The following is a 27,852-nucleotide window of genomic DNA, read 5'->3' as shown; positions in this document are numbered from 1 at the left end:
TTGAATCAGGGTAGGAATTCCCAGTAGGGGAAGAGATAGTGGTTTTGCTCTTTCTTATAGGTTAGAGGCCTGTATGAAGGAGTCTTGAGACTTGGCCAGCTGCAGGATTCAATGCTGTGTGACTGGATGTCACTAAAAGTGGCCCAAATTACATTCCAAGCAATGTCTCTTGTGTTTATGGGGGGGAGGGGAAACACGGCAAAGATATAAATGAGCAAGACCACAAAGTCATTTGAAAGAAAGTACAAGTAGTCTAAACTGAAGCCTAGAAGAAAGAAGACACCAGTAGAGAATGGTTCAAAGAACTACAATGTGAAAATATTTAAGGTTGAATGGAAAGTTTGGAAAGTAGAAGACAGAAGACACAGCAGAAAGGTGGAAAAAGACACAACAGGTAAAGAACTGAGGAAGTTTTTTTATCAGAATAAATGTGGTAATGAAGAGCAAATGAATGGAGAACAGGAAAAATGTAGAGAGTGAAGACAAGAGGTTGCAATTATTGATTCACAGAAAGTGGAAAGGATCAAGGGGAAAAAAGTCATATAACCCCTGAAAGAAATCTTAAAAGAGTAGTGATAAAAACATGACTGTGAAACCATTACAAAACAATATCCCTAAAGCAAAAAGACTAAGAGGAGAGAGGAGAATGGAGTAGCTGACTAAAGAGACCCAAAAGAGCAACAGAGAAAGGAACCTTACATTTTTCTGCATAACATAGGAAATGTGAATTATAATAGCCTTCATTGAATGGAAATAAAATGATAACCGGATTGGACAGGATCAAGAAATGATGTTGCAGAAAGAAAATATAGAAACTGGAAGAAACAGCATGTCAAGAACTTTAGGAAACAAAAGGAAGTCAAGAGTTGGGCAATCTGAAGTAGAGACATACAGATCAAAAAGTCTACAATGAAAGAAACTGATCAAAATCCATGAAGCAGAATCTCTTTGGACTTATTCTAACAACTCTTTCAAAAGGAAACGTGGGCTGCTTATGACTGCGAACCAATGAAAATAAATTAAATAAAGATCAGTTCTTTTGAAAAAGGTCCATTTATCCATAAGAACCAACTCTCCCAAGTAGCAACTGAGACAATTTAATATAAGGATCTTAAAGGATAACATCTTATTTCAGTCCAATGACTTTTATGGCTCACTCCTAATTAGGCTTTACAACGGCAGAACAGCGGGGCACTGGTGGCCATTTCAGAACCTTTGCAAGTGTCAGCTGTCCACAACAGGATACAGTGTGCGCTACATTGGCACAGTTGCATCAGCAGGGTTTTTTTCAGTTACAACTGAGCTGTTACTGGCTAACTACAAAATGTTACCCGAGCCTACAGCCTAAAATAAAATGGTCTGCATGGTTCTGATTTTCATAAGATTCACAGAAAGTGAGTCACGCAACAATGGGGTAATCACCACTAGAGGTCCTGAGTATTTGATTTAATGCAGATTTAATTCTTGTTCACACGACCAGAAGGCACTTCTGGTTGAGTTTGGAAAATCCTTGAGGCCCTCCAGACACAGACTCAGCACCTGTGTCGAGTCAAATGCACGGATGCCAAATCCATGGATAGGAAGGACCCACTGTAGTTAAAGGGTGATTATTAAAAGATATATACAGGAAAATTTGGCAGAAGTAATATAAATATCAGTCAGTTATCAGGTTTGTCCAGTAAATATATGAGTTTCAGGACCTTTAGGATAGCTGTGAAAGCATGGAGCAGATTTCAACCACAAGTACCCTTCAGTTTTTACAGCGGGAAACTTGGCATCAAGAAGCCATTAAGAAAAATCTGCAGTGATCTTAGGTCAGTTGTTAGTGCCCAATTGTGAACCATACATAAATGTTTACTATACAGCAGAGCAGTGCTAAGCTATTTAAAATGCTTTGCAGTTTCGTTTGTACATGAGAAAGCAACAAAACCTGCTCTGCAAAGTCACATAATAAGTTGAAAGCCAAGAAGTGCACTTCATGAGAGAGAACAAATCAGCATGAACAACAGCTGAAAGAATCTATAAGAGAAAGAAAAAAAATCAAACGTACAACTATCATAGAATGTGATAGCCTTGATTCAGCTGCAGATAACCAGCAATGCCTTCAGTAAGAAACAGACAGACCAGAATTGAGAATGTAATATAGAGGGATTATTTACAACTAGTGCTGGCCTGAACAAATTCAGCAAAACAAATTTTACCAAGATTTTCAGGGTTGCTTTTTTTTTAGGGGGGGGGGGGGGAAGGGTGTGGTCTCTTTACTTCCAAGGAGAGCCAGAATATGGAAACATGACAAACTGCATCAAACTTAAGCACTCCAAAAGGCAGTTGATGGTCAGTAGATGTACTTAAATGCTGGCATAGGAGCAAAATCAAAAGGGCTGAAACAAGAATAATACAGCAGCCTTAGCCTATAGATTTTTGCATAGGAAGTTGGGAGAGAAAGGACAAGAATTGACATCATATTGAAGGCAGTTGTTTTGCAGGGAACGTTTATGGAACAGGGCATCCAAATTGAATTTGTATGTCAAATACAAACCTGATGGCCTCATTTTATTTTGACTGAATTTGCTGACGACACAGAACCTGCCTGAAAAATAAGTATACTATAGATTTGCAGGATGAACACAACAAGATGGAGTTCCTGTTTCTCAATACAAGTGCACGCCATAACCGCAGTTTCAATTATCAGTGAATTAGGATGTGCATGCTCCCCCACAAGTGGGTATTGGAACCTGGATCTTCCAGGTCGAAGTCCAACCCCCAAACCACTACACCATCCTGGTTTTCCTAAATCTTACTTAAATCTCTGTGCAGCAATGCAGCGTCATCGGTGCGGCTATTGATGCATCCAGCAGTGCTTTGGGGCTTCTGGAAGTCACAGATAAGAGGACATTTGTCCCCTTGCCCTGGGATAAACCTAGCAGCCACTATGGGTCAATTCGGACTTGTGCCAGCTCAATCACTTGAGTGAGTTTGCAATGATCCAGGAAGGCGGATCAGGCCCAGAAAGGAAGCTGAGATACGGCGTGCACTGCTGCTGCCGACCCCTCCCCCTTCTGGGCCTAATCCGTCCTCCTCTCCACCCCCGTAACCACCCTGCTCTGCCCACCCCCACATCCCATTCAATTCCCTCCCAGCTTCCCTCCAACCATCTATGCAGGCTTACCTGCTCCAACGGGTCTCTTTGGGTCCACCGGCACTTGGGAGGCTGCTCTAGCCTGCACACCATCAGCAGAAGCTGCTTTGCGACTGCCATAAAGCAACCTCTGCCAATCCAATGCTAGTTACACCAGTGGGGCAGGGGGTGAGGATTGGGGGACTGGTTCACGTTTTCATTCTTTATGGAATAAATGTGCGGCCCTAATAAATTCTTCAATAAAACTGGGAAGTTGCAGCCATTTTACTACTGCCTCAGTCTCCAGAAGGCTAAGGTCCCATGACAAAACTGTTACCATTCTTCTAGGCTTCTATGAATTGTAGATTGTTCTTTTTTTTTAACTTGCGCAGTAAATATTGCTGGAGTACAATAAAAGAATAATTAGTTCTTTAAAAAACCTATTTAAACATCTTGGGAAGGGCTTTTTCCCCACTGCAAGCTAATTGGATATTTAATACTAATAGGGATCAATTATTCCATGGCATAATTTGTCCATTTTCATAAGATCTAAAAATTGTATAACACCACTTCAGAATCATCTGACTCAGAATAAGAATTTGGCATATTTTGTGACCATTCACAATCAAGCCATGCTCCCCTCATTCTGCTCGAACTTGCACCATTTCTCTCACTTGCTCAGCAGCACCAATGACATCATGAGTGGGATCTCTCTCTCTCCTCCTCCTCCTCCTCCTTCTTCCTCCTCCTCCCTTGCACTTGGATGCATCCAAGTAAGCCTTTCTCAATAACACTAGCGTTTATGGCACAACTGAAGCAGAGTTCTGAGCACCACGAAAGAAAACACCTTCTCTTCCACAATCATTGCTTGAATGGCAGCAGCTAATCCCATCACAGAAGTCAGATAAAGAGGACTGGAAGCTTATGGGGGTGAAGGGAGGAGATCTTATCCCCAGTCCACTTTTGATGATGTCATTGGGAGCACCACAGAGTCCAAATTGGGCTTTGAAGCCCAAGTGAAAGCATGAGCAGAAACAAGTTCCATTTATTGAGCCCATTTCCAAAACCAAGTCGAGGACTTGACATGTCACTACATCTCTGTGGATGAATTCCAATTGCAAAAACAGGTGCTCTACTGGATACTTGAATCAGCAGTTTCCAGATTTACTTTGTGTTGGAAGCAATTCCTTCATGGCACCCCTACAGTTCTGTTGCAGTCTTACAGCCCAATCCTAAGGGCTCTTTGCACTGGTGGAATGTACATTCCACTAGCATAGGTTGCTAAAAAGCAGCCACATAGTATGCTCTGGCAGCATGTGCTGTTGGCACACTGGCAGGAAGGCTGGAGCCATTCTTCATCTGGTGGACCACCTGCTGAAGTAGATAAACCGATACAGGGGGTGGAGGGAGGTGGGGAGGGGGCTGAATGGGGCAGTGATGGGGAGGTCAGCAGATCAGGTCTGGGAAGAAGAACAGCTTCTGGTCACCAGGGATCTCAGCAGAGTTTTGCCAAGTGGACTGAGCCAACAAGCCAAGATGATTCCTAAACTCTCAGTATTAAGGCAGTGGTAGAGTTTACCATGGGGAGGGGTGAGGGGGGAAACCATGCAGGGATGCCTTGGCAAACTAGTGCCAGTACTTCTGCCTGTCAGGGTTTTTATTTGCAGGAATTGTCAGCAAATCAGACCTATACCTTACGGCAGTGGTTTCCAAACTGTGATTTATGGTTCCCTGGGGAACCACAGAAACAGCCGAGGAGTCACAGAATCCGTATGAAAATCCACTAACCTATATAATATATAGGATTACAGCCCTAAAGGGGAGCCATGGCCAGTGGTGCAGTAGGTCAAGGGAGCCAGGAGTCGAAAAAGTTTGGAAACCACTGCCTTACGGTGCAGCTTTTGCATTAATGAAAAATATGTCCTGTATATATAGTGTATCAAATTTAAACATTCACTGCATGTCAATATTCAGATACCAAACATTCAAACAATCCCAGATACCTTTTCTTGATATCTGAAAAAAACATGGATTTTTCACTTTATACCATATTAGATAATATATTAGGAGATTATTGATATTCACTGTATTTTTGAGAACTGAGACATCCACAAAATTAGGGTTTCCAATATTCACATCTGAATATTCACATTCAGCAAACAGGAAACATTCAATTTGACAGACGTATCTATTTTATCAGTAGTTGTAAAAAAAATAAAAAGTGAAGGAAATAAACCACCACTATCTAAGGCTAGAGTATTGTATCCATCCTTGGTGCATGCTGCAAATTCTGACTGAATTTATTGATTTGTTTAGAGCAGTGTTTCTCAAACTGTGGGTTGGGACCCACTAGGTGGGTCACGAACCAATTTCAGGTGGGTCCCCACTCATTTCAATATTTTATTTTTAATATATTAGGCTTGATGCTACCATGGTATGTGACTGCATTTGACGAAGCATTACAGATTTGTTCTTTAAACAGGTTATTTTGTATATGATAGTAAATGGGACTTGCTCCTAGGTAGGATTGGGTAGAATTGCAGCCTAGGATTGTTAAAAATCCTCCTGTTTAATGATGCCACTTCCAGTCACGACATCACTTCTGGTGAGTCCTGACAGCTTCTCATTTTTAAAAGTGGGTCCCAGTGCTAAAAGTGTGAGAACCACTGGTTTAGGGTATTTTCTATCATTAAATTACTTCTGTCAGTATAGTATAATGGTACAGAAAACCGTTCTGTACCATTTTCAATGTTGGGGGAAAAAAATTTTCTATGCATTTGTAGGTTTGACGTTTACATCCTTTTCTGCAATTCCTTCCCTGAACAGGGGAAAGACAGTATATAAATCTTTTAAAGAAAACAAAGTTTTCAATTTCCTTTCAATAGTAAAATCTGACAAGGCTATGGATTCCTAAAAGATAAGTACAATTATAACCCACCCCTCCCATACACAGACTGCCTAATCACCATCAATTTTGATGAAACACGGAACAACAAAAATAAATGCCATCTTGCAGCCAATTGCAGGTTACGTATGGACACTTCTGAAAAGTGTTACCTGGGAATGAAGATGCTCATGCTACATAGTATCTTCTTTTTGAGATTTGATTCTGTTCAAGTGCAGAAGAGGAAGCCTGAGAATACCATGAACCTACAACACCTGTCAATGACCTTGTTGTTAAAGAATGTGCTCAACTAACCACGTTCTGCACTCCAGTTTCTTTTACTGTACAGTGCACAGTTATTGTTAAGCCGTGAACGCAAAACAAGAAAAAAGATTGGATTTGACCCTGAATATTTATAAAGGACAGGGAGGAATGAGCTGTATGAAACTGAAAGCTCTTTGCATTTTAAGCTATGATCCCCGTTACTGAAGCACAAAGAATCACGTATTCTTCCTGATTTGAAAAGCATCACTGTTTATTGCACAGCAACAAACTGGAATTGCCATTCAGGTTGTGTAATTTTATGATTTTGTTCCTACTGACTAGTTTTTTTATAAATAGAAACAGTAATATTTTAAACTAGAGTTAAAATTTCTTAAATAATTAGTCATATAAAAGCAGTCATGCAGATGATTTAAAACTACAAGGAAATCATAATATTTTAGCAATGAGAATGTATACAAGCATATGCTGTATGTTATGAAAGCAAGTATCTTCCCATTCTCCTGTCTAACATCATATTCAAAACATCTTTTATTCTCTCCCTATTCTGGCAAATCTATTACAGTACCTGAACAATGCACATTTCATGCTATCTCTGCTCCCCCCCCCCCCGAGCACAGCAAAGCTAGAACTGAATTCAAAGACTGTAGAAAAAGAAGCAACAGGTGCCTGACTGAGAAAAGAATTGTCTTTCGTTGGGATTTCTCTCTCCAGTGAATAGTTGCTAAGGTTTTGAAAAGAAAAACGCCATTCTATCCTTGTCTACATCCATCCATCTAGTTAACAGCAGAAAACAAAACATCAAGTGACAGCTTAACAGCCACCTCTAATTCAACAATCTATTGAGACTAACATCAGAAATTTACCATTTTCTAATATAATCTGTAGCCAGAAACAAATGGCTGAAACGAACAAAATATGGTGCTTTTATTCAAGAGAAAAAGGGAATTCAATGGTACTGTTATAATTACCTGCCTACTGTTAGTTGGCAACCTTCAGTCCCGAAAGACTATGGTATCGCGCTCTGAAAGGTGGTTCTGGAACAGCGTCTAGTGTGGCTGAAAAGGCCAATTCGGGAGTGACAATCCCTTCCACACTGGGAGCAAGTGCAGTCTGTCCCTGGCCTGTCTCCCTGGCTATGGGCCTTCCTTCTTTGCCTCTTAGCCTCAGACTGTTGGCCAAGTGTATCTTCAAACTGGGAAAGGCCATGTTGCACAGCCTGCCTCCAAGCGGGCCGCTCAGAGGCCAGGGTTTCCCACTTGTTGAGGTCCACTCCTAAGGCTTTCAGGTCCCTCTTGCAGATGTCCTTGTATCGCAGCTGTGGTCTACCTGTAGGGCGCTTTCCTTGCACGAGTTCTCCATAGAGGAGATCCTTTGGGATCCGGCCATCATCCATTCTCACGACATGACCGAGCCAACGCAGGCGTCTCTGTTTCAGTAGTGCATACACGCCAGGGATTCCAGCACGTTCCAGGACTGTGTTGTTTGGAACTTTGTCCTGCCAGGTGATGCCGAGAATACGTCGGAGGCAGCGCATGTGGAAAGCATTCAGTTTCCTCTCCTGTTGTGAGTGAAGAGTCCATGACTCGCTGCAGTACAGAAGTGTACTCAGGACACAAGCTCTGTAGACCTGGATCTTGGTATGTTCCGTCAGCTTCTTGTTGGACCAGACTCTCTTTGTGAGTCTGGAAAACGTGGTAGCTGCTTTACCGATGCGTTTGTTTAGCTCGGTATCGAGAGAAAGAGTGTCAGAGATCGTTGAGCCAAGGTACACAAAGTCATGGACAACCTCCAGTTCATGCGCAGAGATTGTAATGCAGGGAGGTGAGTCCACATCCTGAACCATGACCTGTGTTTTCTTCAGGCTGATTGTCAGTCCAAAATCTTGGCAGGCCTTGCTAAAACGATCCATGAGCTGCTGGAGATCTTTGGCAGAGTGGGTAGTGATAGCTGCATCGTCGGCAAAGAGGAAGTCACGCAGACATTTCAGCTGGACTACTACAAACTAGGATACTAATGACTACTAATAATATGTATAGTCCAGTGGTTCCCAAACTGTGGGTCTGAGATCGACCCAATAAGAACATAAGAAGAGTCCTGCTGGATCAGGTGAAAGGTCCATCTAGTTCACCTTCCTGTACCTCACAGTGACCCACCAGATGCCTCAAGGAGCACAAAAGACATCAATACACCTGGTGATTCACAAAACCGTCCGGAAAGATTAGGCTATGTCAGGGGTCGGCAACCTTAAACACTCAAAGAGCCATTTGGACCCATTTTCCAGAGGAAAAAAAACCTCGGGAGCCACAAAACCCTTTTGACACCTAAAATGAAGATAACACTGCATATATTGCATATATAGTTTTTTTTTTTAACCTTTATGCTCTTATAGGTCCTATTTTTATGAAGTAGCCCCCTCTTGTAGCTTTTAGTTAGTTTTGTCATACATTCTTGTCCTGTGTTTTCAGACGCCTGGTCCTCTATGGTGTTTTGCCTGATTCCAAGGCCATTCTCTGCCTGGAGAATTATGCCCACTTTAAGCAAATTAGCTCCCCTTTCCCCCAACAAATGACCCTGGTTCTGCCCTGCAGTCCTGCTGGACCCCACCTCCAGGGTAGCTCCCCTGTTCAACCTGCAGAGGTCCTCTCTCCTGCCAGCAGCCTCCCACCACTACAGCAGACCCTGAATCATCAGCAGGTCTTGGGCACAGCAGCCGCACTTCAAACTCCAGTGTCTCTAGCAGTCCCTTAGTCACAAAGTCAGTCAGAGTATCCAGGACAGAGTCCAAAGTCAATAAGCCAAGTCACAGTCCAAGGTCAGATTCCAAAGTCAGTCAAATCAGTCAGAGTATCCAAGTCAAAGTCCAAAGTCAATAAGCCAGCTCAGATTCCAAAGTCAACCTGCACTCCTTCTACAACCCACAAACCCTTCCTGCCTCAGGTGCTCTTATATCCCTGAGGGCCCTATATCCCTGAGGGCCCTGCCTTCAAGTGGTTGCAGCTGTGCAGCACGCTCTGCTGGACGCCCAGGCCTTACCCTCAAAGGGGCCACTGCTGACACCACATCTACCTACTCACCAGATCTTCCTAGATTCCAATACAAGTGTGGGGGGGGGGAGCAGATCTCTATACAGACCAGTGCAAAAACTGGGAGAAGGTGCGGGGGAGGGAAGATCTCTATATAGATATCACAGCAAGACCATTGCAAAACCCCTTGCACACAGAACCAACACATGGAAGTTGGTGGGGGGGGGGGCAGATCTCCATACATACCAGTGCAAAAACAGGGGGAAAGGTAAGTCAGCCCCAGTAGAGTCAACAGGGCTTCATCCCAGGGATGCATGGACAGGAGTGCAGCCTGTGAGTGGCTCCTCTCCCTGTCTACTCAGAAGTCAGCCCCAGTAGGGTCAACGGGGCTCACTCCCAGGGGAGTATATATACACTGCATATATAGTTTGCGATCCCCTCTTGTAGGTCACAGTTATATAATACACTTCCCTCTTCTAGGTCCCACTAAAAATCAGGTCCAGACCCACAGTTGGAGAACAACTGTTTTAGATTGTGCACAGGTGAACGCTTGTGAAGGATACTGTCATTCTTTACTGTCATTTACTTCTGTACTTCTGTAAATGCCTTTCCACACAATACTACCTCTGAACAAGACCACTTGGTACTACTTAACACTGTTCACAAAGGTGCTCCTGAACAAACAAGCTAAGAGTTCAAAACTGCATAAAATAAAAGGCATACTAACAGTGATTACTTCCCAACCATGAAATATGCTTTGGTGCTACATATACAGTATGTTACACATACAGTATACAAACATATACAGAATACCATCTGGTGCAGGGGTCTCCAAACCCCCTTCAAGTTTCCAAGTGAAGGAAATGGGGCAGTGAGAGTGTGAGTGAGTGAGTGACCAGGGGATGCTGAGTGGGGAGCTTGAAGGCTGTAATCCTGTGCACAGTTTCCTGGGAGCAAGCACAATGGGACTTACTTCTGAGGAGACGCGCACAGGATTGTGCCCTGAGCTTGGGAGGAGGACAGAGCAGCTGCACTCAATTGCTTGCTTTTGCCTTGGCTCCGTGGGGTCAGGTTCGTTTACGCACCCTCCCCTACACGGGCAGGCGGCTAGGGCTGCGGTTCGGGCGGGAGGGAACATGCGGTGGCGGTGGCGGTGCGGGCTCTTTGGGCAGGAGCTGCTCCGCCAGCCGTTCACACCCTCTCCTAAGGGGCGCAGCCGCAGGAGGTGAGGGAGCTGCACCTGTGCGCTCAGGCTGGTGAGCAGAGGCTGCTTCATGGGAGGAGCATGCCCCTCCCCCCACGGCTTGGCCCTGCAGGGAGCCGCAGGAGAAGGCTGAAAGAGCCGCTTGCGGCTCCAGAATGGCAGGTTGCCGACCCCAGGGCTATGTGCATCAAGGATTAAACAAGTTGCTACTTGGGGGGGGGGGAGCACTGCTGCCCAATCACCACTATAGCCACACCCCTTGGCATTTATAAATTAGGCAGCAGCCTCTGGGAACAACTGATATAGCCAGTTTAAGAGATTCCTTAATGGTGTGATATCTGTTAGGAACAAAAAGGCAGATGCAGGGCAAAGTGGCCTACCTCGAAGGAAAGAGGGACCAGGGAAGATCAGTAGGCTTCCCCAATCCATCACTCCTGCAGCAGACGTTTTCCTCTCTCAGGAAGAGACAACTCCAGTCAGTGAAATCCTATCAGAGGAAAGTTTATTGATTATAACATGTAAGGGACCAGAAAGCACGATTATTCTAACACACATTATAACAAATTCTCAGCCAAATTCAAGGTGAGCCCTTGAAATCTGCTTCTCAGACTTGATGAAGGAAGAAGCATGCAGATGGTGATGAAGATCATCTTTTATCCTGCCTGGTGGTGACATTCAGTCTTCCCATGGACCAGGCTCTGTCCTCAAGCCCCTCCTCTATTCTGACCTTCTATCACCTGGTCTGGGGTCATCCTGAACTGGAATTTCTTTTCCCCTGCCTTGGGGTGGTGTGATCATTCCTTCCTTTGGATGGCATGCAACAGGGCCTTTTTATCAAAGGGCCAGCTGGCAAGTGAATGTCCTAGCCTCTCCTCTTCCAAGCCTCTCCAAGACATGGCTTGCAAGATCCTTGGTTTGCAGAGAGCAGTTCTGTAAGAACTTTTTGTTCTTGATGTCTCCTGCATCTAAGGGTCCCAGAGAGATTAGATGAGCTTCACAGCAGGGACGTGCAATGAGGGGGTGGCAAGTGAGGCAGAAGTGCCCTGTTATAGTCCATGGAAAAGCACCGCAGCCTCCCCACCCACTTACACTCAAGGAGACTCTCCTTACACCTGCTTTCCTGGATGTAAGGAGAGCCTCCTTGGGGGGGGGGGGTAAGTGGACGGAACAGCTAAAGTACTTTTCCATGGACTATGATGGAGCAGTTCTGTCTCCCTTGTTGCCCCCGCATTGCACATTCCTGCTTCATAGAGGAAACTGGGGGAAGAAAGGGAAGGTTTTGGGGTGCCAAGGAGAAAGAAGGAAGAAGCAGTGGGCCACTTGATAACTCTTGCATAAATGGAAGCCGGTTTGCCATGCTTCATCAATCCCCCATCTCAGAAGGATTTGTGCATCACCTTAGAATAATTCTATGGTATGAGAAATAAAATTTTTCATTCCAAGTGAATGAATTGCTTCACGCTCATTGAGGGGCTCACTCCTTGCCTGAAGCCACTGTTCTAGGCTACAGTGAATTCCAACCAAAGCCTTGAAATGCTTAGTTCTTCCTAGTTTCTTTCCCCTTCCTTCCCTGGATCTTTACCTCTCATCTCTGTCCTTTAGTTCCACACAACTGGTTCATTCAGGAAGAGTTGCTCCCATAACCTAAGCTCCTTCAGAATGTTCAGGAACATCAAAGCAAATATAGCTCTGATTGTAGTCTGCTGCTGTAGGCTGACTCACTGCCACCTCCCCTTTTCCTTTAATGTCTCCTTCCCAAAAGCTTATCTTGGAATGGAGAAAGGTAGAGATGGTAGCAAGCTCTCTAGTCCTCAGCAAAGCCTCTTTTCCTACCAGGAACTCTACTGGGACTAAGATAAGATCTTCTCCTCAGGAGAACTGGCACACAGAGCCATATTCCTGCTTTGAACTGTTGTGACTAGCAGTCCCTGGTGGAAAAATATGGCCCTGCTAGGGTAGAAAGTGCCTGCTGTCACAACTTCTTCCTTCCACCTGCCCCAGGATACATTTCTGGGGAACCCTGGAGCAGGGCAAAGGTGAGGCAGTAGGTATGGTTGTGGGTACTTTGAGAAAGTGGCATTCACTTTGCAGACATTCTCATTGACCAGTTGCAAAGCCCTCAGTCATTTGCATGTGTTCAACCAGAAGACAAGCAAACCTTAAACCTTTTAAATGCAAGCGGTAGGATGCCTGCACAACCCTAACATCATCATTTCCTCAGGAAAAAAGCCACAATCTGTGGGATCTTAAGACATTTTCTAAATAACAAGCAGAAGCAATGAAGCACTGCATAACATTCTATTATGGAACTCAAAGGGGTGAACATAAGGTTAGCAGGCAGTCTCCTGTTTAGGTGATGACCACACAAGACCTGCTCAGTCTGTCACTTCAGACCATACCCTGGGACCATGCTTGTAACCCAGGAGAGATAAGTCTTCCAGTTAACAAAACATCAGTGCCTGGTTGCATGGAGGCAATTCTTCCTCACTACAGGTGGCACAGTAAGTGACTATTCAATTAGTACAAACTGCTTCTGGCTGCCTTTTCACAGCCTAAATATATTACATCAATCTTACAACAACTTCATTGGCTGCCAGCACATTTCTAGATTAACATTATCAAATTTTACTTAGAGTCTTCTGTACAGCAAGAATTAATTCTTGACCAACTGCCTGATACAACACCATTATTATATTTTCCTAACCAAACTGCAGCTCTGGCAAGCATGACATATTTTAAGGAACAGAATTATGCTTATATATTAGGGCACATAATTTTTCTTTACTGATATCTAAGATACGAAATAGAACAGCTTGTCACATTGTAAAATATATAATCTCAAACTGCAATACTAAACTATCGGAAACTTACTCCACATGCAAGGATAAAAACATACACGGTGCAAACAACATCTCGGCATTTTATATCATCATTTCCCAAGGGGAAAGTGACTTAAATGGCATACAAATCTATCCAAATGAAGATCATGGCAGCAGCTCTAAAGCAGTCTTGCTGTGCATGATTTCCATTGCAATAACTCTGGAGACGGCAAATCAGTGTATTTTTAACTCCAATCTGCATTTGCCATACCCTTGCTTACTCAGATTTCTGGCACAAATCTTCATTGCATGACTACATAATATTCATGTTTATTTTATTAACCTCTACGGCAGTGGTTCTCAAACTGGTGGGTTGCGACCCACCAGTTTGTGTAAGGGTTCTCCCGTCCCTTTAAGGGTTAGGGGAAGGGGAGAGGCTGGGAACCGATCCCCAAGATCGCATCGCTAAGGGGGAGGCAAAGGGGGGGTGCTTTCACTTACTTTATGTAGGTAGGGTTGCAACAGGCTGCAGGAGGTGCCCTGCGCAGCCCTCCCCGAGGCTTGGAACATTCACTAAAAGTGGGTGAAAAGCATCTCCTGCAAAATGGAAGTGATTTGTGCTCGCTGTTAATGACAATTCCAAGCCTCGGGGAGCACTGCAGAGGGTTGCACAGGGCTCCCTGCATGTCCTGCAGCCTGCTGCAGCACAACCTACTTGAATGTAAGAGAAAGTGCCCCCTCTTAGTGACACAATCCTGGGGATCGCATTGCTGCCCTAGCCCCTCCCCCACAAAGACTTACTGAGGGATTAAAGTTTGAGAAACACTGCTCTATGACAATACTTAGGACAATACTTTCCTTTCTGTATTCTAAGAATATTGAGTAATGATACTATACCTGTTGTTGGCAACCTTCAGTCTCGAAAGACTATGGTATCGTGCTCTGAAAGGTGGTTCTGGAACAGCGTGTAGTGTGGCTGAAAAGGCCAATTCGGGAGTGACAATCCCTTCCACACCGGGAGCAAGTGCAGTCTGTCCCTGGTCTGTCTCCCTGGCTATGGGCCTTCCTTCTTTGCCTCTTTGCCTCAGACTGTTAGCCAAGTGTCTCTTCAAACTGGGAAAGGCCATGCTGCACAGCCTGCCTCCAAGCGGGCCGCTCAGAGGCCAGGTTTTCCCACCTGTTGAGGTCCACTCCTAAGGCCTTCAGATCCCTCTTGCAGATGTCCTTGTATCACAGCTGTGGTCTACCTGTAGGGCATTTTCCTTGCACGAGTTCTCCATAGAGAAGATCCTTTGGGATCCTGCCATTATCCATTCTCACGACATGACCGAGCCAACGCAGGCATCTCTGTTTCAGCAGTGCATACATGCTATAATACTCCATAGTATTATTATGCCTGCTTTATACTTTAAAAAAATTCAATATGCCTTTATTTCCCATGCTGCAAAATTTTAAACAATCTGGGTTTTATGCAAGTGGGGATTGCAAATCTGAGATTAGTATGGGGGAAACAATGAAGGAAGTCGAACCATAATATATTGGACAGCAATTTCATCTCAGCAGTATAAAAATAAACCCAATTTTATGTTCATATTCTTTTCCACATTTTCAAGGAAAACACTCTTCACTTCAACAGATGGGAGTTTGAGCAGTTACCAAAGACATCTCTTTGCATATCACTTGCTCTCCAAATCTGGCACAACAAAAAGTGCCATATCAATTATAAAGATTGCAATAGGCCACAGAACAGGAGATGATCAAAATCAGCAACCTGAATTGTCTCTGGATGATAAGAGAACATCTATAAAGATGCTGAAGTCTTGATGTAGTATGTTTTCAATTACTGTCTAGCCTCGTATTCTGCCACAACATTTCTGAAAAGCCTCATTTATAATGTTGTACATTTAATGAGACTTGAAGTGGTGATCTGTGATAGAACAGTTTTGCTCCCCTCTGATATTCATCAGCAAGAGCAATTGTGGGAGTCCTGAGAGAAGCTTTGGTGCAGGGAGCTGAGGGAAGGCATCAGGAAGTTCTGAATTTGCCTGAAGTATGGACTCATCCTGCTTTCCAGAGAAGCCTTCCAATGTGTGCGACTGAGGTAACGATCAGAAGGAGTAACTGGTCAATTCACTTAGACCCAAATCCTAACCAACTTTCCAGCACTGGCATAACTGGGACGTGTGCTGCATCCTGAAGTTGGCGGGCACTCACAGAGGCCTCCTCAAAGTAAGGGAATGTTTGTTCCCTAACCTCAGAGCTGCATTGCCCTTATGTCAGTGCTGGAAAGTGGGTTAGGATTGTGCCCTTAGGGAAATTAACTTGTTGCAAGGTTGGTAAATAAGCAACCAAACATCTACGCAAATAAACCTTACTTCTGTCCACAGTCCTGTCATCCTTAAATAGTTAGTGTACATTCTGGTAATGGACAAAACTCTGTTTTCTCTCTCTGAACAGTCTCTCAACAATAAGGCCCATTTGTATACCAATTTTCTCACACTCTTCCAGTTCTGCTTTAACCTGATGTTCCACCTGCAACTTACTACTGAATCTGGTTTCTTCACAGAATACATTACATTCGCCTCAACTTGGGCATGAATAAGTATCACTGGGTCTGTTTCTATCTGACCAAAACATGCCCAGCCACCACCAAAACCTGGGGTTCGATGCATAGGAATAAGCAGAACTACCAATATCTGCTCTTCCAGGATTTGCTGGCGAAAGAAATGAATTATTTACACTCAGCTAAAGTCAGCAATGAATCACAGAACCTAGGATGGATTCCAAAACTCATCCCAAAACTACCCCCCCACCTGTATCTGATGGCACCAAATAAAGGCACAGGGATGTTCTGCTGTTGTTTTACTTTATTTTATTAGAAGACTTATCCACTGTTACAATGATGCACTATGAGACAAATTAACAATAAAACTTCTCCTATATCTTAGCTATGATAAGTCTGCCTGCCTGATCAAATCTTACTCGCCTAAAACTTCATCGTGGTTTATTATATAGAAATTCTTAATTTTCAAATCAGGAATCCACGATCATCAAAAAGCTGTGGGTTCCCTTGGGGGGAGAAAGGTGGGATAAAAATATAGTAAATAAATTTGGGATCATGTTACACTCTTCAAAATAAAAAGGTACATATCTGTTTCAAGGGTATACCTAAAAATGTAACATGTGAATGTGATAAACTTGTTTGCAAGCATATGAATCATAAGGTCATTGTGACTGGCTGCTTCTAGTTTGCTTACATGTGAAATAGGCTTGCATGACAAGTGTTCTGTAACTAATAGGACCTGCTATATCACTGCTTCTGAATTTATATCTGCACTTGATTTACCCACATCTGGTCCTCCAGCATAGTAGATACTAGATAAGGAAGATATGACAAGTTTATACTTTATTTGGGGAATAATATTTCCATACTCCAGACCAAGAAAGGAAGAAAGATCATGTGTAATAGAAAAACGATTAATATATCCAAGGGTAAGAATGTTAATGCTGCTGAAATTAGACATAATTCATCACTTGAACAGCAGGCTGGCAAAAATTAGTTAGCACTATTTGCTGACAACCCTGTTCTAAAAAGTTTTCTTTTCTCCAACAAAACCAGAAAGTCTCTAGTTACCTGATTTAGCACTTCAAAAGCAGGCACTTATCAAATGTAAGCTGAGCATGGATCAATTATGGTGGCAGTTGCTGTAATCTATGGTCAGCCATGGATACTCTCTACGGACCAATCTCCAAGCAAGCTCATTGCAGTTAGTGAGAAAGTTTCTTTAAAAGGGCAAATTTGACTTCTATTTTGTGTACCTGGAACAGTCAGTATAAAATTAATTTCCACTCTGTGACAGTAATTTATTTTTTAAGACAGAAAATTTCTTGAAAGAGAACAGTTTATAGTGCCATTTCTGAAAGTGCTTATTGATTAGCAGCCAGACCTAACAAGTTATTTGACTTCTTGAAACTGTGCTTAATTTCTTTGTCACTACGTGGCTGCATTTCCCCGATCTGGATTCTTTCCTGACATTCCTGCTTTCAGAATGTCATCTTCTCTTTGTCTTACTTGTGTAAAGGAATCTGTTGAATTTTTATTTTTTAAAGAAAGAGGCTTGCAAAGCACAGCACATATTGAGTGCACAGAACACACACAGGAAATATGTGTGTGTAAGGCAGTATGCATTCAAATCCTCACCAGAGAAGTCAATAAAGGCTATGTGGCAATATAGAAGGAATACGGACACGTTGCCAAGATCCTACAAAGCTACTTTAGGTGTGCCCAAAAGCTTCTGCTCTCCCAGTGGGATGTGGTTTTTTCTCTTTTCTTAAACTGTAGAATCCACCCCTTCTCCATGGTGTATTAGAAACTGATTTTTGAAAGGTCCCTTCATTTCAAAAGAGGTTTGCCACGAGGCATTGAGGAGGTTGCTGTTGCAACTTCACAAGACCAAATTATTCCTTGTACATTCAGAACAAGTAACACAGAAAGAGACAGTATAAAATAATAATTAAGAGAATTAGATATGCTGTCACTAAATATATCAACTATATAAAGTCACTGGATGACTTGTGGCCTAATCCTATTGAAGGATTAGACTGGAAGAACATGCATTCCACTGGTATACCCCCTTTATGGCTGTTGCAAATGCAACTAGGTTGTGCACACTGGCTGACCATTTCCGTCACCAGTGAGTGGCCAGCTCCATGTGCTGACAGATCTCAGATACCCACCAGAGGAGATGAGCCAGCACAGGGGGTTGGAGTGAGGTGGGAGGGGATTGAACAGGGCAGGGGGAGGGGGGAACTGGGGAAGAGGCAGGCAGAACTGGGCAGTTACGGGGCAGGGAGAAGTGTGGATCAGCCCAGGAGAGGAACAGGATTGATGGCAGTGGCACCCCTTCCTGTGGAGCAATGTGGACTTGTATCAGGGGATTGAGCTGTCACAGGTCCGAGTTGCTCCATAGTGGCTGCTGGAGTTTATCCCGAACAAATATCCACTTACCCTAAGGAGACCTCCAGCGGCTGAAAATTCCATGTGGGATGCAGAAGCCACACCAGCACCATTGCATCACTACACAGTGGTTTAGGTAGGACTGGGCTGTTAAGCAAGCCACTGCCTTAGCCTCTACAGCAGTGGTTCTCACACATTTAGCATGAGAACCTACTTCTTAGAATGAGAATCTGTCAGGACCCACCGGAAGTGATGTCATGGCCAGAAGTGACATCATCAAGCAGGAAAACTCTTAGCAATCCTAGCCACACTTACCCAGGAGTAAGTTCCATTTACTATCATTGTTAAAAGTGTATAAATAGTAGCTTGTCAAAAGTACAGGTCTGCAACATTTCCCCAAATGCTGTCACATACCATGGAGCATCAAGTCTAATACATTAAAAATAAAATATTGAAATGAATGGGGACCCACCTGAAATTGGCTCGCGATCCACCTAGTGGGTCCCAACCCACAGTTTGAGAAACAATGCTCTACAAACATGCACATACACTATCAAAATAAAACTGAACTATTTTGCAGGATCCTTGCATACATAACTGACCCAGCTACTGCTTTCTTGATTGTCCTATACATTATCATTGCACGTGCACACACAAAGTTCTTAATTATAATTCAAGCTCCTCAAAACTTGCTCAATCAGAAAGCTTCTTCACACATGATGGATTGCCAAAGCAAGCAAGGGGGGATATGTGCATCATATCACATGCAATTACACATTTGGAAGCAACAACAAAAGTGAATGGGCAACAAAATAACTAGCAACAGACATATAGTGTGGTGGGAGGTGGTAAGCACAGCCACACTATTAACTTGTTTTCTGGTCTTCTCCCTATACATCTTTGGAATTGGGTATGGAAAGCAGCAACAGAAGCAATTCCTAGTGGCCCAGTTTAGACATTGTGTGGAACAATGGTTTAATCCTACTTCCTCACAATGTTTACATACTTCAGGCTAATAAACTCTCCCCCCCAAATGTACAAGGGAAAAAAAATTCAATTTCCATTCTTTGAAACAGTGATTTGACATAATTAAAGAGGTAACATTTCTGGAAATTTTAAAGCCTTTTTGTTGTTCAACATTTGGGGGAAATTGTAGTATAGGCAATACGAATGCAGGGTGAGCAGAATGGGGAGATGATAAGGGCAGATCAGGTTTAGAAAGGGGGCAGGTTTGGCGGCAGCCATGTCTGCCAAATCCAAGCCAATGTCCCAGACCTGAACTCCCAAGCTAGACCCACACAGACTTGCTCCAGTGAAATCACTGACTGAAATCTGAAATCTAAAATCTGACTAGGCCCAGTCAGACCTTGGAAGCTTACAAGTGGAAGCTTTCAAATCTCTACGGAGACCTCAAAGTCTGCTGCCCCTCCCCTCCACCCCCGGCACAGGATACAGCACAATCTGTTTTGGTGTGGTTTCATTGGCAAGGGGGGAACAGATAGGACTGGGCCATAAAAGACATATGCTTTCCAGGCTACTTTAAAAACACTGTGTTGCTGAGGTTGAAGCAAAAGTTAAATGTATGACAACCTCTTTTCTGCCATCACCACCCCATTTATTCTGAATGCCAAAATAAATTACACGGCATTTACTATTATATACTAGTGGCATGAAAATAATCCTGTTTCATTGCTTCAGGTTTATATAGTTTATTGCTTCAAGAGAAAAGTAAGGATTCAAATTTTTTTGTTGCTGTTCTAAACTGAGGGTGCATTTGCAGGGGCAAGCAATCATTGCCGGAGCTCTTGCGGTACCTACTATGGGATATGCCCTCATAACAGATTCATCTGCATATGTTCTGTACAAAATTACTCCCCGGAACATTGTAAACTAGTGCACAAGTTCCTGAATGCTCCACATTTAATTGCTAGTATGAATGCACATGCTGTAGACCAAAGTACTCAAAGGAAAAATGAAAGAGTGTTCCTTCTGCTTCTGAACTTAATCCCAGAAGCCTTCACCCACAGGGAACTTTGCAATCTGTAAGTCAAGTTAAAAAGCAAGGCAGTAAGAAAACTCCCCATGCCAAATAAGGTCCAAACTATACACAACTTTAATGAGGTCATTACTTCAATGAGGTCTACTCATGTGTCTACTTTTAGGTCTAGTCATGTGTAGGGGTTGCATGGAGCTGCAGTTGCATTGGGACTGCTGTGGAGAGTTAGTAAATAACTCTTTACCTCTGTGAAGCAGTAATTTAATCCTAAAAATGCAATTGTAGCAAATTACATTTTGAAGTTTGAATTGTGTCAATTTTCAGCAGGAACACAACAAGGAGATAAATACTTTCTACCTCCCACTGTGGTCCTGATCCAAACTGTGCCCTCCCCATGTCACTCCTACCCCATGTCGCTCCTCCTTAGCACAGGAGCCAGTAACTGCACAGTAACCTGTTAAGTGTCACATACTTTGGCCCCATGGGAAAGAAGAACTAGATTAATCTGGAACTCTTCCCTACCTAGCAGTGGTGCAGCTAATGATAGTGTAACTTGGTGCCAAGCTCAAAATGTTGCCCCGGAAGTAATGTCACAACCGGAAGTGACATCACACCCAGGCTTTCTAAAAAGTGAAAATTGGGAGGAAACCACCTCCCCGCAGCGGCTCACCACCCACTTGCTATGCTGCCCCCCCAGTCAGTGGGATGGCTAAGGCATCTATCTACAATCTGGGGTCAAAGAACATTTTGCAGCCCCCCGCATGACAAAATCAAATTTAATTAAGTAAATAAATAAAAAGTTATTGGTTCCATGCTATATCATAACAACATCTCAGTGGCACTCAGAACAAACAGTCTCATATATCAGTTTGGAGTTAAACAAATCCACTTTTTGTTCCACAAGGCAGATGTTTTCATTTTCTGGTTAACTGGTCATAACTTTTGATAGAAAACAGACGTTCTAGTGCGGTTTGTTTCATTGCATTCTTCATTAAATTACCTTTCCAATGATATATAACATGATGGTATGCATACTTACCAAGATTTTCACAATTTTGGTCACTAGTGTCAAGCTCAGCTTGTTGCCCCCCTAAAGAATGATACCCGGTGCAACTGCTACCCCCTGCACCCCCTTAGCTATGCCAATGCTACCTAGCCTATGTAACTATTGTTAGGTTCAACTGTGGGCAAGCATAAACTTTTAATCTTTTAAACATTCAGAAGAACTCTGAAAGAAACAAAAACAGACCAACCAAGATGGTTTTCTTAAAGCTTTAGGCCACGAGGGAGCTCTGAATAGTTTGGGGTCACAGTGCTGGGAGAAGGGATGGTCAGACATACCACACATCCACACAGCAAGTTCCTTACATAAACTGTATCTCCCAAAACTGTTTTCTCCATGAGGAAAAGCAAACAAGCACTATCCAGGTATCTGTATTTTTTTTCTTTAAGGGGCAAATGGCAGCAGGGAAGGGGGGAGAGTACTTTAGACTGGAAAAATGGTGTGGGGAGAACACATCAACACACCCTCTCCTACCACCACCATCCTGGACTGCTTTTGGGCCCAATCCTAAACTTACCTAGCACCAGCTCTGGGCTCTAGCGTCAGCGCTGAGTGCTGTAAATGTGCCATAAAGCACATTTACAGCACCCAGAGAGTAGGGGGTACTGGGCCCACAACACCGGCGGGTGTGAGATCGCCAGGTGGCAGTGCAGCCTGGGGGAGGCAGGGAGAGGGTGGATACAACACTACCAGCTTTGGCATTGCTGCTCCAGTGGGCACTGGGATGCATAGGATTGGGCTGTTGGACCCTTGCATTTGCTTCTTTTAAAAGATCTTTCACCATCTCTTCAGTTTCAGTAAGGAAACTGAGAAAGTAGTAAGCGGCAGCTCTGTGAACGTTAGTTTATATTTCTCTTTTTTATCTTCTGCCTTTGGAGGAGACTCCTCCCTCCCTCCCAGGAAACTGACAGCACCTAACGGGGCCCCTGGTTAGCAACTAATTTGTACCTAACTGCCCACGTTACTTCAAAAATTGCCAGTATAAATTTGACTTCTTGTATTAATTTGCAAATTGTGCTATTTTGAGTGAACACTTTTCAGGCTCACATATTTACAGATATGTTTACCTGGTGTTTGAGATTATGTGCAAAGAAACCCAGAACAGCAATACATGACATAATATTTCTGAAATATTTATGGTTCAGTAACTCTCAGTTCCTTCTAGGACAAAACATTGTATATGACTTGTAAAATATTGTTTATAATACTCTTTTTACTACTTTTGCATGATGAAAACATTGAAAGATTTCACTTCTCCTTGTCAGGCAGATGACACATAAGTTGTCATAATATAATTTCCCTATACTTAGTTTTGATGTCTAGCATAGCATGTTTATGCACATTTTTAAAGGTGTCAGTAAATAAACTGAGTCAAATGTTCAATTGCACTTATTTTGTGGACTATTACTGGTAGATGTTTCCTTTCTTTGGTTACAAAGTGCTTTCTATCTACATGCTCAAACACTGGTGAGTATTGTAGATTCTTTAAATGCTATTGCATCTGAATTTCATTTCAAATCAAAATTAGAAGTTTTTCCCCATAGTATTTAAGGGGTTTTAAAAATCAATAGACTGAACTTGCATAGAGGCTCCCAGGCACCTTCTAAAGAAGCTGGTGGACAGCTATAACTGAATATACTCAACTGCCCTCAGAGTGGGATAATGCAGCCAATGTGTTGGGGCAAATATCCTCAAAAATTTTCTTAAGTATATTTCCTGTTGATTGACAGACCTTGTGCATGCAGTGATCTGGACAGCAAGTGTAGTTTCAGTTGTTGCAGTACAATTAATTTTCCATCATCTCCAAAATACGTTAATTTGAAAACATTTCTTGGGTTCACAGGAAGAGATATTAAGCTCTTATCTATATCAGACAAACAGAATGAACACTAGTATTTAACTCAAATGACTGTGTGTGCAAGCATGCAAGAGAATTCATGATGAACACTTAAGGTATCTTCCAGTCACAAAGGCAGCCCAATCCTAAGTTTCCTGGCTACGTGTGGTACAATGGTGGCAAAATGGCCACTGCTGTATCCTGAGGAGTCTGGGAAGCTGCCAGAGGACAACTGTCCCCTTACCCCAAGTAAAGCCCCAGCCCCACTAACTTGAGAAGCCTTGTCCCATCCCTTTGCTTAGCCCCATCCTTCCCGGGCTAGTCCAACCCCCCCCATTCTGTCCTCCCCACCCAAAAATGCCTCCCCCTGCCCTCCCAACACCCTCCCATGCCCCCTGTGCCACCTGGCACTTACTCTGCCGGTGGCTGGGGTTCCTCCCCAGCACCGACTGGGTGGTGTAGGCCTCCTTGCCTGCACCATTTACTTGGAAGGTAGCACAGACATGACTTACGGCCCTGCTCCACCCAATCCTATCCTCTGTGTCAGGCTGAGAAGCCCCTCTGGTCTGTGCCAGCAAAATAGCCGGTGCAGACTGGAGGGGACCCACTGAGGCCACTGTGCCCTTACCTGGGAGAAGGGGACAAAAATCCCCTTTCCCCATAGAGGCCGCTGGATACAGTGGTTACCATTCTGGTGCCACTGCACCCGGGGGCACCACCACTGTTAGGATTGGGCTGCCTGTCGGTAAGAAGAAGCCTGGAGGACAGTGAGAGAAATGCCAGTGGGACATAATGGTAAGTTTTGCCAAACGCTTCACTTGTCTGCAGCACAACAGCATTATGTCACACATGAAAGTCTTCTGCTGCAATTGAGCTGAAAGCTAAATGAGATACAGTAGATCATCATTTTCAATATACTTGGACAATAACAGAGAAAATATGACAATTCATTTGGGAGGAATATCACCTAGAGCCTAAAACATTAGGTGAAAGAAGAAAGTTTCGAGACAGATAAAAGGTATCACGTGGAAGCATATTCTTCGTCTACAAAAAAATACCCACGAGAATTCAGTGGCTAGGCAGTCTAATTTCCATTTGTCACTGAATCAAAATTAAAAAGACGACTAACATGTGAGTATGACAGATTTACTACATTATTATACCAATTGGAATACCAACCAGTATTCCAGTATGCCCCAATAGGCTCATTATATCAGCTATATACAGAGGGCTCCCATATCCACGGATCCCATATCAGTGGACTCACTTATCTGCAGATCAAATCCACAGGGCCGCCCCATGTGTGTCCCCTCTGGGGGCAGGGAGAGCTCTCCTCTCCTTGCCTCTGCCAGGCTCAGGGTTTCTGTGGAAAAAAATGCAACTTCTGGTTTCTCCATGAAACTGGGTTTTTTCCTCAAAAACGCTCAGTCTTAGCCCGGCAGAGGCCACAGCCAGGCGTTTGCGGTCTCTGCTGCGCTCAGAGGACCCTCCAGAGGGGAGGGGAGCAAAGCTCCCCTGGGCCCCAGTTGATGGGGGGAGGTCTTTGCCTGTATCTGATTTCATGTAACTGCGGGAGGTTCCAGAACGGAACCCGCGCAGATACGGAGGCACGCCTGTAAACATATACCTGGAAACAATAATTAGTCCAGTGTTTGTTAGCTGGACAAACCTTCAAGACTGTACCTCATATCTAAAGGCCCCAATGTACCAAGATAGAACAACACCATTAAGAACTTTCTTGCAAACTCTGAATCAGTTATGAAACATCAAATGCAATTAGACTTCCATAAATGACTTTTGCTTCAGCAATATAACATTTTTTTTTTTAATTTGTAAAAGATTTTTCACATATGAAGACCACTGCACAGGTCAAAGAGAAGAGATAAAATATTTATGAATTTAAAAATCCTCTTTCCTTGATGTTTTTGATACAGATTTTGATAACCTTGTTTCCTGAGTACCTGAAGATACATTAAGAATGCACTGGTATCTAGAAGGACCCTTACTTCCCTCTTTAGGGAAGACTTAGCGATGTTTACTTGCTCCACCAAACAGCTACCCCACTAAAGTCTGTTGGTCATTTAGGCACTGACAGCCCAATCTCATTGAGGAATGGGCTCTCACACAGAGGCATTTATGACAGCAGAACAGAATCCTTTTGTCATAAAATGGCTGCAGGCAGAGCATGCAGTGCTCCATCAGTGGCCATCTTCCAAGCTCTGCTAGAAGACAGCAGTGCTCCAAACCCCTAACATGTTCCACTGTCAGAAGATATGCAGTGGTAGGGTGAGAGATGGGCAGGGAGGAGTGAAACAGGTCAGAGAGGGGGGAGGAACAGGGGCGAGGAGACTGTGGGAGGGGATAGATCTGACAGCAGCTGGACATACCAGGTCCAGGTCCTACCCTCTCTTTTATCAGCTTCCCTATCCTCTTTGTCTCCTCAGTGCCAGCTAAAGAGCTGGCACAAGCCTGAGGAGGTCCAGTGCAGATTGGGAGGCAAGGCACAATACTTTTTATTTCTTATTCCCCCCCCCCCCCCAGGATGCAGTGCTAGCCTTTTTGGCATGGCTGCACCGGTGGAGAGGGAAGGATTGAGTTCTAAGACATCTTATTTTTCCTAACACTCGTGGCTCATCACTGAAATTCACTGGAGCCAGGGCTACACATTTGATTAACTTAAGCTTGTCTCTAATATTAAGAATTTCAACAGCTTCCTCACAAACGTGGGGTAAAAAACACACACCAAACAGCTGCCATTTTGCATATGTTCATTTATCTCCATTCTTAGTAGCTAATTTTCCCTAGGAGTTGGGGGGGGGGGAGAAATAGTTTCCGTTGTAATTTTCTTCAACGCTCTCAGGCTCAGCCTATACGTAGGGGACCTAAAACACTAGTCAACAGGCAGAGTCATGTTGTTCTGTCTTGGTCACTGTGACATATAACCTATCTCTAAAGAAGTACTAATAGTCAGACCCCTTTACACTATATTCTCTCAGCAAGAAGCCCTCTCTCTTAGCAGATGTGTCATGTTAGTGGTGCAGGAAAGGTATTGAGAACAAAATGGCTAATATTATAATGCCGTTGTACAAATCGATGGTAAGGCCACACCTGGAGTATTGTGTCCAGTTCTGGTTGCCGCATCTCAAAAAAGACATATTGGAAATGGAAAAGGTGCAAAAGAGAGCGACTAAGATGATTACGGGGCTGGGGCACCTTCCTTATGAAGAAAGGCTACGGCGTTTGGGCCTCTTCAGCCTAGAAAAGAGACTCCTGAGGGGGGACATGATTGAGACATACAAAATTATGCAGGGGATGGACAGAGTGGATAGGGAGATGCTCTTTACACTTTCACATAACAGCAGAACCAGGGGACATCCACTAAAATTGAGTGTTGGGAGAGTTAGGACAGACAAAAGAAAATATTTCTTTACTCAGCGTGTGGTTGGTCTGTGGAACTCCTTGCCACAGGATGTGGTGATGGCGACTGGCCTGGATGCCTTTAAAAGGGGATTGGACAAGTTTCTGGAGGAAAATCCATTACGGGGTACAAGCTATGATGTGTATGCGCAACCTCCTGATTTTAGAAACGGGCTATGTATCAGAATGCCAGTTGAAAGGGGAGGCACCAGGTTGAGGTCTCTTGTTTTCTAGTGTGCTCCCTGGGGCATTTGGTGGGCCGCTGTGAGACACAGGAAGCTGGACTAGATGGGCCTATTGCCTGATCCAGGGGGGCTGTTCTTATGTTATGTTCTTAAGGAACGTTGCCCTGTGCTATGTTCTGAACTCTTATTATTTAGCATATTTCATGCCTTATGAATTATACTCATTCACTGTGAAGCAATGAAACTAAAGTTTCTTTTGTCTTCCCTTTACTTCAGGCATACATATTGTCTCACAATACTAGAACTGGGGGTCATTCAATGAAACTGACAGGTGGGAAAGTTAGAACAGACAATGTTAATTTTTTGCAAGTTAAAATATCAACACAGAAGCATAACTGAAAATGCATGATACTTATCTCACTGACAAGATGACATTTTTACAGTATATGACTCCCTAGGCTGCGATCCTCGCACCATTTAGAACCTATTCATGTTATCATTTTAGTCTTATAATTTCCCAGGACTAGCTATCATGCAATTGCTTGTGTGCATCAGTTTGCTATCATCTTTCCCATCAGCCATCAAGGAGAAGAATTTGAGAACTAGTTAAGAGATGAATGATTAATCATACAAATGAGCAATCATATACTATGTCCAGTTTCTTCTCATTCAAATTTTTAATTCTATAGCAATCTTACTGCTTCTGTAAGGAGAATTCATGGAGTCACATTAACTTAAAAGGTCAATTGAGGAATGTGATTCAAGAATTACAGCCTTCCAGGTCAATTTTAAGAGCTGCTGTCCCAGTAAGCATGAGTTTCAGATGCACCAGTCACGACACCAATGCACAGCCTGAGGATGTGGATAGGATTCACAGTGGTGTAAAGTTGTCCGTGTGCTCTCTGGACTCTTATCTTTGCCATCTCTAGACCCTGGTCTCTGCAGGTAAGATCTGCACAGGGGGAAGGGGCACTGGCTGAGTGAATGGGAGGGCGATAAATGTTTCTTTTAGAAAGGGCATTGCACCTTCCTGACTAAAGTTAGCAGTTGTTTATCATCTCCTG

The sequence above is a fragment of the Tiliqua scincoides genome, chromosome 3 (genome assembly GCF_035046505.1).
Source record: "Tiliqua scincoides isolate rTilSci1 chromosome 3, rTilSci1.hap2, whole genome shotgun sequence".
In the NCBI taxonomy this organism is placed as follows: Eukaryota; Metazoa; Chordata; class Lepidosauria; order Squamata; family Scincidae; genus Tiliqua; species Tiliqua scincoides.
Note: the sequence above shows the minus strand (reverse complement) of the source record.